The 8,111-nt window shown below is 41.1% G+C and overlaps 1 long non-coding RNA gene across 1 annotated transcript; it reads left to right on the forward strand.

Moving 5' to 3' along the window:
• The first annotated feature begins 276 nt into the window (after positions 1–276).
• LOC128324901 (uncharacterized) lies at positions 277–7,808 on the forward strand. The gene is made up of 2 exons (XR_008307158.1): positions 277–676; positions 7,579–7,808. It is a non-coding gene; the product is annotated as an uncharacterized LOC128324901 (long non-coding RNA).
• Positions 7,809–8,111: the final 303 nt, after the last annotated feature.

Raw genomic sequence — 8,111 nt, forward strand, 5'->3', positions numbered from 1 at the left:
TCTCCCCAGTCCTAGTCCAAGCACTCTAACCACTACACCACACTGGCTCACTGACCATGTAGAAACAGCTGTTGAAAATTAAAAATTAAATGAAAGAAGGAATGGAGTGGATGGATTCATTTCCCTAGCACAAAGGATTTACTCTAAGTTGTATTAGAATGCACAGAGCAATTTTGTGGTGATTATGTGCTCTCTTACACTGATTGGCTGAGCAGTGTTGATGTCACTGAGGCTTAGTAATGGTGATGTCATAGACAGACTGAGCAGCAAAGAGAGACCATGGTGACAGGGAGGGAGCCCAGTGTCAGGGCAGCTGAACGAAATAAAAAGCACAGAACTGGGGAATTATCAGATAATTGTGTAATACAAAAAGGGACCAGACACGGATGTCCACTTTCCCCACTGCTTTTTATACTGGTTCTAGAAGTGCTTTGTAGAAGTATCAGAGAAGATGACAAATTACATGGTCCCAAAATTGGGAAACAAGACTTCAAGTTGAGAGCCTTTGCAGACGATGTTGTGCTCTTCTTAGAAAATCCAATGGACAAGATTGAAAGGCTTTTGGATAAAATACAACAATTTGGCCAATTGGCTGGATTTTATATAAATAAGACTAAAACAAAAGTTTTGACTAAAAATATGGATCAGAAATCCAAGGACAGATTCTCCGAAATAAGTGAGTTGAAAGTGGAGAAGAAAATTAAATATTTGGGGGGTCTGGTTATCAAATAACAATTCTCTGTTGTTCACAAACAATTATGTTAAAATATGGAATACAGTGAAAATTGATCTACAAAGATTTCAGTGGTGAAAATGAATGTTTTGCCTAAAATGTTATTTCTCTTTCAGACTATTCCCATAATTAACACTTTAACTTGTTTTAAGCAATGGCAGAAGGACATAATTAAGTTTGTTTGGCAGGGGGAAAGACCAAGAATTAATTTTAAGAATTTAACAGATGCAAGGGAAAGAGGTGGTCTTACCCTGCCAGACTTAAGGTTGTACTTTGATGCTGTTTGTTTGACATGGCTAAAAGAATGGATAACATTAAGAAACCCTAGAATTCTGGACTTGGAAGGATTTGATAGAAGGTTTGGATGGCATGCATATCTGTGGTATGAAAAAAGTAAAATACACAAAGACTTTTTGAATCACTATGTGAGAAGGAGTTTAATGAGGGTGTGGTTAAAATATAAAAATTGGCTGGAACCTAAAACTCCGTTATGGATATCTCCGATTGAAGCTTTATCACGCAAAGAAGTAAATATGCAAATGTGTTGGGGTACCTGTAGGGATATGTTACATTTTCAAGACAAGGATTGTAAGTTAAAAAGTTTAACTGAAATACAAAATTTGGTTAGAGATTGGTTTCAGTATTATCAGTTAAATGAGATATATAAGAAAGACTTTAATGTTGGATTTGAGGACCAGATTTCAAGTTTTGAGAAGGAATTATGTCAAAATGATGAAAAATTAGTTTCTAAAATGTATAAACTGTTACTTTTGGAGGAGACAAGAGAGGAAGTGGTTAAAACGACCATGATAAAGTGGGCTCAAGCTGTGGGGCGTAATATAGAAATGGCAGCCTGGGAAAAGTTATGGAAAACTGATTTAAAATTTACTGCATGCTATGCTTTAAAAGAAAATTATTATAAAATGATGTATAGATGGTACTTGACACCAAAAAAATTGGCATTAATGTATAAAAATGTTTCAAACAAATTTTGGAAGTGTGGACATTCTGAAGGTACTTTTTTTCATATGTGGTGGACCTGTGGGAAGGCTAAGGCCTATTGGGATATGATATATAATGAGTTAAAGAAAATATTTAAAATGACATTTCCTAAGAAGTCAGAATCCTTCCTACTCGGAATAACACAAGGTTTAATTTCTACAAATAATTTAACATTCTTCATGTATGCTTCTACGGTGGCCAGAATAATATACGCACAAAAATGGAAGAGTAATGAACTGCCTTCAAAAGAAGATTGGCTGATAAAAAATTTAGAATGTTTCAAAGAAGATTGGAAACCATTTTTGGTGTATCTAAAAAACTATTTTCCTACTATGGACCTTACAGCTGGATTTGAATTTTAGAGAGGAAAAGGGGGGGGGGGAATGCAGGTTGGGTAGACTAATTGTGTTTGTAAGGGTTTAAATTTATGTTTTGAATTATTATTATAGCAAGGGTAAATTTTATAGCTGATGTTTAACGAAGAGAGATGCGCGGGAAGTCCACTTCTGTTTATTATGTTTGTTATGAATGAATATTATTACTGTTAAAACCAATAAAAATTCAATTGGGGGGGGAGCACAGACTGTGGACTGAGAAACTGGAGCCTGAGAAAAGGAGAGGTGAAGGAAGAGAGGACACAATGAAAAAAGAACAGAGTAACATTGAAGGAAACACAGATATACGCAAGGCAGGGGCCTAGGGAAGGAGGAGGGGCAGCCGACCAAAGGAGTGGGGTCCAGGAAAGGATGACTGGCAGGGAGAAAGGAAGGGAGTAAAAAGCCAAGAGCCGAAGAAAGGAGTCTGAGGGGCCAGTGAAAGCAATGGACTTGGGACAGAAAGTGAGAGACGGGGGGAAGGATGGAAGGAGCTCTCTGAATTGAGGTAATGATAGCTACATTTTCAGTTTCAGTCATGTATTATCAAAAAAAAAAACTTAGACAAATTTATGCATAAATTTCCTACCACATTGGTAATCCACTGCATGAAAAAGTTGAAGATCTAATACAAAACAAAGAGAAACTATACACATCTGAAGTCTGGAACTTATGTTTCCTATTTGAATAAGAATTGTATTTTATTTTGGGAGCCTGGGGGGAAAACTCATTATGAGCATTGAGCAACAGTTACCCCAAAGTGATTCCATGCTACGACCATGCTACGGGAAAACTACATTTCAAAAACTGACAATGCTCTGGGAAGGAACAGCATCTGAATGAGTTATGGGAAGAGATGAAACAAGCAGCTAGGAATGCAACTGCAAGCTGTATTCCAGAATGAAGAAGGTAGAAACTGTCAGAGAGAACAAAAGCTCTTTAGAACATTAAACAAAATTAAGAAAAGGCCTAAATAGATCTGGGCATTATAATTATGGTATGCCCATAAGAGTGTGATAGTGAAGGAGCCTTCTTGACAACTGGAAACCCATTTGGAATGACTAGTAAGTAAATAGACATAAGAAAGAATTAATAGATAGGCTAAGCATGCTATGTAATAGGGATTCAGCCAGGGCCTCTGCTAAAAAGTACCTGAAGAGTGCCTGTGAACAGAGCGAGTTCACCTTGCTGCCTATGTTGGTTAAAACTGTCCACCATTCAGAAATATGAAGGCTGCATCTTTACCACGTAACTAGGGAGTTGTGACTAGTTATCTTAGAGAGCTCCTTTTTCTGTATGATCCCCACCGCACGTTAAGGTCATCTGAAGAGGTCTATCCCAAGTTACCACCGGTTCATTTGGTGGCGACTCAGAGGCGAGCCTTCTCTGTAGCTGCTCCTGGGCTGTGGAATGCACTCCCAGCAGAAATCTATCATTCAGGATCATTACTGTCCTTCAGGAGAGCCCTTAAAACCTATCTGTTTGGCCTGGCCTTCCAGGATTTTAAATGACTGAAAAATTGTTTTAAAATTGTTTTAAATGGTTGCCCTGGTTCTCCAGGGTTTTTTAGCTGTTGAATTGTTGAATTAGTTTTATTCTGTTTTTATAGTTTTGATTTTAACTGTTAACTGGTTTGAATTATTTTTACCTTGTTGTAAACTGCACTGAGCCACTTTGGAAGGGCGGTATATAAATCGAATGAATGAATAATATACTCCCAGCTATGAGGATATTAAATATGCTGGTAGACTTGCTATTTCTACACCAAGTCAGATTTTAGTATGGATGAAGCATGCCTATATTTGTGGCTGTATGTTTATATGGTTGTACTTGGGAGTGTTCAGGCTAGGTTGTGTTGTGGTCCAGGCCTGATTTATATGCTAAATATGCTCATTAGCTAGCATATAAAATTAGGGCTGTCTCATAGTGTCACCTAGTGACCAAGTTCTTTTATATAGTGACCATGTAGGATCTGGGTGCAAGGAAGAAAGGAGATCAAACCAATCCTAAATGATTCAACGGGCTTTATTGAGTATAAAAGAATGACAACATCAATCTAACTGAGCAGAAAGCAGAACACTCTATCAATATTACTAACAGTATTTCAACCCTAGCCAGCACCAGTATTCAACCAGTGTTCCTAACTAACATATGTGTGTGTGTTAAATCTTCCTAAAGCCTAATATAATTCAGATATAGATGGAAAAAGTGGGGGGAGGTAAGGAAGGCTGAGGGCTGGCATGGTTTGGGGAGATCAAGAATTAGTAGAGGGACGAGGGGGAAGGAGAAGAAGGGGAAAAGATGGAGGGATCCAAGGCTTGTAGAGGCAGCATATTACCAGGATCAGAGGCTTGAGAGCGGTGGATCTTTCAGCTGAAGGATCGAGGCTTCTGGCTGGAGACAGGAGCTTTTGGATCAAGCATGCAGTTTGCTCAGAGCACAGCTGAGAGTCAGAGCACCATGGCTGGGGAAGTCTTGACTTCCCACTGCTCAGTGGAAGTCACAGACAGTTCCTGTCCATGGACAGAGTTCCTGCTTGTTGCCCCGCAGCTTAGCAGCAAACACTGGGATTGCTCATGAGCAGATCTTGCAGGTAGGCACAAGATTGCTGGCTCTCTGTCCAGTAAACCTGTTCTTTATAGTTGTATTTTCCTTTGATCTCTCATAGAGTCTATTCAAATCTCCTCATCTTTTCCTGGGTCCCCCAAAAGGGGTGACAATGCTGTTACCTTCTGGATAATGTCTTTTAATTATTCAGGATATTGGCCAGTTCAGAGAGATCTGAATCTCATCTTCTGTAAACTGTGCCCTTAGAAGGGGGGGGACATTGCCCAAAGCAAATCTGCATCTCTGAGCTGCAAATGGGCATCTTCTCTTGTCCCAGATTTTGCTAGTCTGATCCCAAAAGGTGTTAAAGTGCAAGTAAAGTAAGAATTAAAGTCTATAGGTGTTTTCTTTGTATGCATTTACCTATGTTGAATTTCTATAAAGAGCAATTGAGTCAATCATTGACAAAGATTAACATAGACTTATTGCAACAGAAAAGGGGAGATCAGCCTCTGGCCTCTTCCACAGACATTATTTGATAGTGAGTCACATTTTAGCATTTGGATTGTTTGGGCCTAGCTTTTGTGCTTCCTTGAGTACCCATTTCACAATACAATGCTGGATCGCCTCTTCCTTCACAGACCAGTTGAGATCTGGGGTGTCAATTCACCCTGAGTCCAGGTATTAATTCCTGTAATAAAATGGAACTAGACACAGGCCTGAATTCCATATAGTTCTGGGTTGGTAGCTCTGGGTTGAATGTTGGGGTGCCCCTAACATATTCTCCCTCTCTTATGCATTTTGCCCCAGGCAAAAATGTATAAGACAGACAATACTTAGGCCAAACTCATAGTAATGATTGTTTTCCCTGATTGCATGTTCACAAGACAGCAGTGGACAGTCTCAATACCTGTTCCTGCTTCTGTCAGTAGCTGACCTAACAGTTGCCAACTCTGACTGAAGCTTTTCCTGGAGATCTGTTTTCTAACCCCCCAACCCCCATGTTTTTCCACTCTATCAAGCCATTAGAATCTCCAGGATTGCTTTCAATAGACACCAAGAGATGTAGGCTGATTCCTGAAGATTCCAGGCCAATCCTACAGGGTTGACAACCCTAGTACAGGCCCAAGAGTAAAGCATAAAACTTGACGGGTCAAAAATGTGAATGCTCTCAGGGAATGGGGCATAAACAGGTTTTGTAGAATGTAGGATTTGGTACTGATTGGAACAGGTGCAGCGTGGTTGCTTTTGGGTCATGAAACGGAAAATCAAACTGAGCCAATGTCAGGCCAAATGGATGAGTCAATAGTATGTGGTCAAAAAATACTGTTTGTTTTCTGCTAACTGAGCAAAGAGACACCTCTTAAAGTATATATTTATATAATATAAATATATATTATATAAATATATTTATATACTATTATACTTATTTAGTACTTATATTTAGCACTTATATTTATATTTATTTATACTTATATTTAGCAGAGGGAGAGCAACTGGTCCTACCCAACCCCAGCACAGCTTCCCTCCAGTGGCTGTTGCTGGTGTCTGCCTTGTTTCTTTTTAGATTGTGAGCCCTTTGGGGACAGGCGACCATCTTCATGTATTTATTTTTCTGTGTAAAACGCTTTGAGAACTTTGGTTGAAGAGCGATATATAAATATTCATCATCGTCATAGTAGTGTTGATGGTGGTAGTAGTAGCGGTAGTAGCAGCAGCAGCAGCTGCTGCTGCTTATCTATCTATCTGTCTAACTATCAAATTTGTATCCAAACATTCATCTCTGGGTGATTTACAGTGAACAGTTGTGGCATGAGCTTTCATAGCCCCCCAGCTTGAGGTTCCAAGGGAGTAGGTTAAGTAGGCTTTCTTGGTGGTGGAGGTGTGATGTCACCTGCCTTCTCTTTAAATAGTATTATTGATGATAAAACCTCTCATGTTTTTCAGCCATTGAGAAGGTAGCTTTGAGGCCTAGTTCTCACTGATAATGCACTGCCTACTTCAAATTGCAGTGGGAAGGGGGAACCTCATACACTGCCCTGAAATTCTTGGAAGGGTGGGATAGTGTCATGACCTGGGCTCCTGTGTGCCTTACCTCCTGCTGCAAGGCCTCAGAGTTCAGAGGGGAGAAGGTTCACCATCACCCGATTCCTCCTTCTCCAGACTTGTGGGGTCACTGTGGCCACCTCTCTTTCTGCCGAGGACTCCACCACTCTCCCTGCTTGCCTCCTCACCACTGGCAGTCCACATCTTAAATAGCTGTTGGCATGCTGAGCAACCCCCGCCCTGCTTTATTAACTCTTTCCCCCTCCCTTTACAAGCAGCTGCCTCTGTCCCCCTCATTCACTCTTCCCTTGCATGTTCCCGCCTGTTCCCGCCCCTTTCCATGAGTCGCCTCTCTGATGGTATCGAGAGGTGCCCTGGCGAGAACCTCCCAAGCTCTGGGCTTCCTGGCTGTCTGTCTAATGATGCGAGCTCTTCCCCTCCCACCTTGCCTCATTGCAGCCTCCGTTGCTCCCACCACAACTCCTTCGAACCCAGTACCCACTGGACACCCACCCCTGAAACTTCGTTGTGGTCAGGCCCTTGAAGGTTCACGAGAAGAAGTCGGTGTTTTGGTTGTAGACTCCTCTTCAGTGTATTATGGTGAACCTGAAGGGTAATCAAGATAGATAGATAGATAGATAGATAGATAGATAGATAGATAGATAGATAGATAGATAGATAGATAAAGTGCTGCCAAGTCAGTGTCGACTCTTAGCAACCACATAGATAGATTCTCTCCAGGATGATCTGTCTTCAACTTGGCCTCTAAGATTTCTCAGTGGTGCATTCATTGCTGTCGTAATTGAGTCGTAATCGAGTCCATCCATATTAATGCTTCTTACGTTCCACGTATCCATTGTAATTCTGTCTTTGCAGGTTTGGATTTTCTTTTCCCACACAGCAAAATCAACTGCTAGATGTCCAAAAGGCTTTAGTCTAACCGTGTCATAAACACCATCAGTACTCTGAGAGATCCTCAGCTCTTCCTCAGTAGCATGTTGAGAGCCATCCGACCTGAGGGGCCCATCATCTGGCACTACATCAACAACCATTCCATTTTGTCTATTCGTGTGGTTTTATTGGTAAAATACAGGAATTATTTACCATTGCCTTCTCCCACGTAGTATGAAATGATGCCTTTTCCATTGTCACTGAAGTGATCGTCCACCCCCAGCACCTTCCTATATTGCTGCTGCCCAATAAAGGTGCCTGCTTGCTTTAGCTGGGCAGCTGGGATGACCTTTGCACTTTGGGTGACCCTACTGGGAGTATACCTCCTGGCGTACTTCGCTCATCCCACCTAGGAACACCCCCCCCCCACACACACACCGCCACGATGAGGCAGCATAGCAGGACTTGGTGGGGGAGGGATAAAGATCGATACCATCTCATTATTCTCGCATTGGTGT

The sequence above is a fragment of the Hemicordylus capensis genome, chromosome 4 (assembly GCF_027244095.1).
Source record: "Hemicordylus capensis ecotype Gifberg chromosome 4, rHemCap1.1.pri, whole genome shotgun sequence".
NCBI lineage: Eukaryota > Metazoa > Chordata > Lepidosauria > Squamata > Cordylidae > Hemicordylus > Hemicordylus capensis.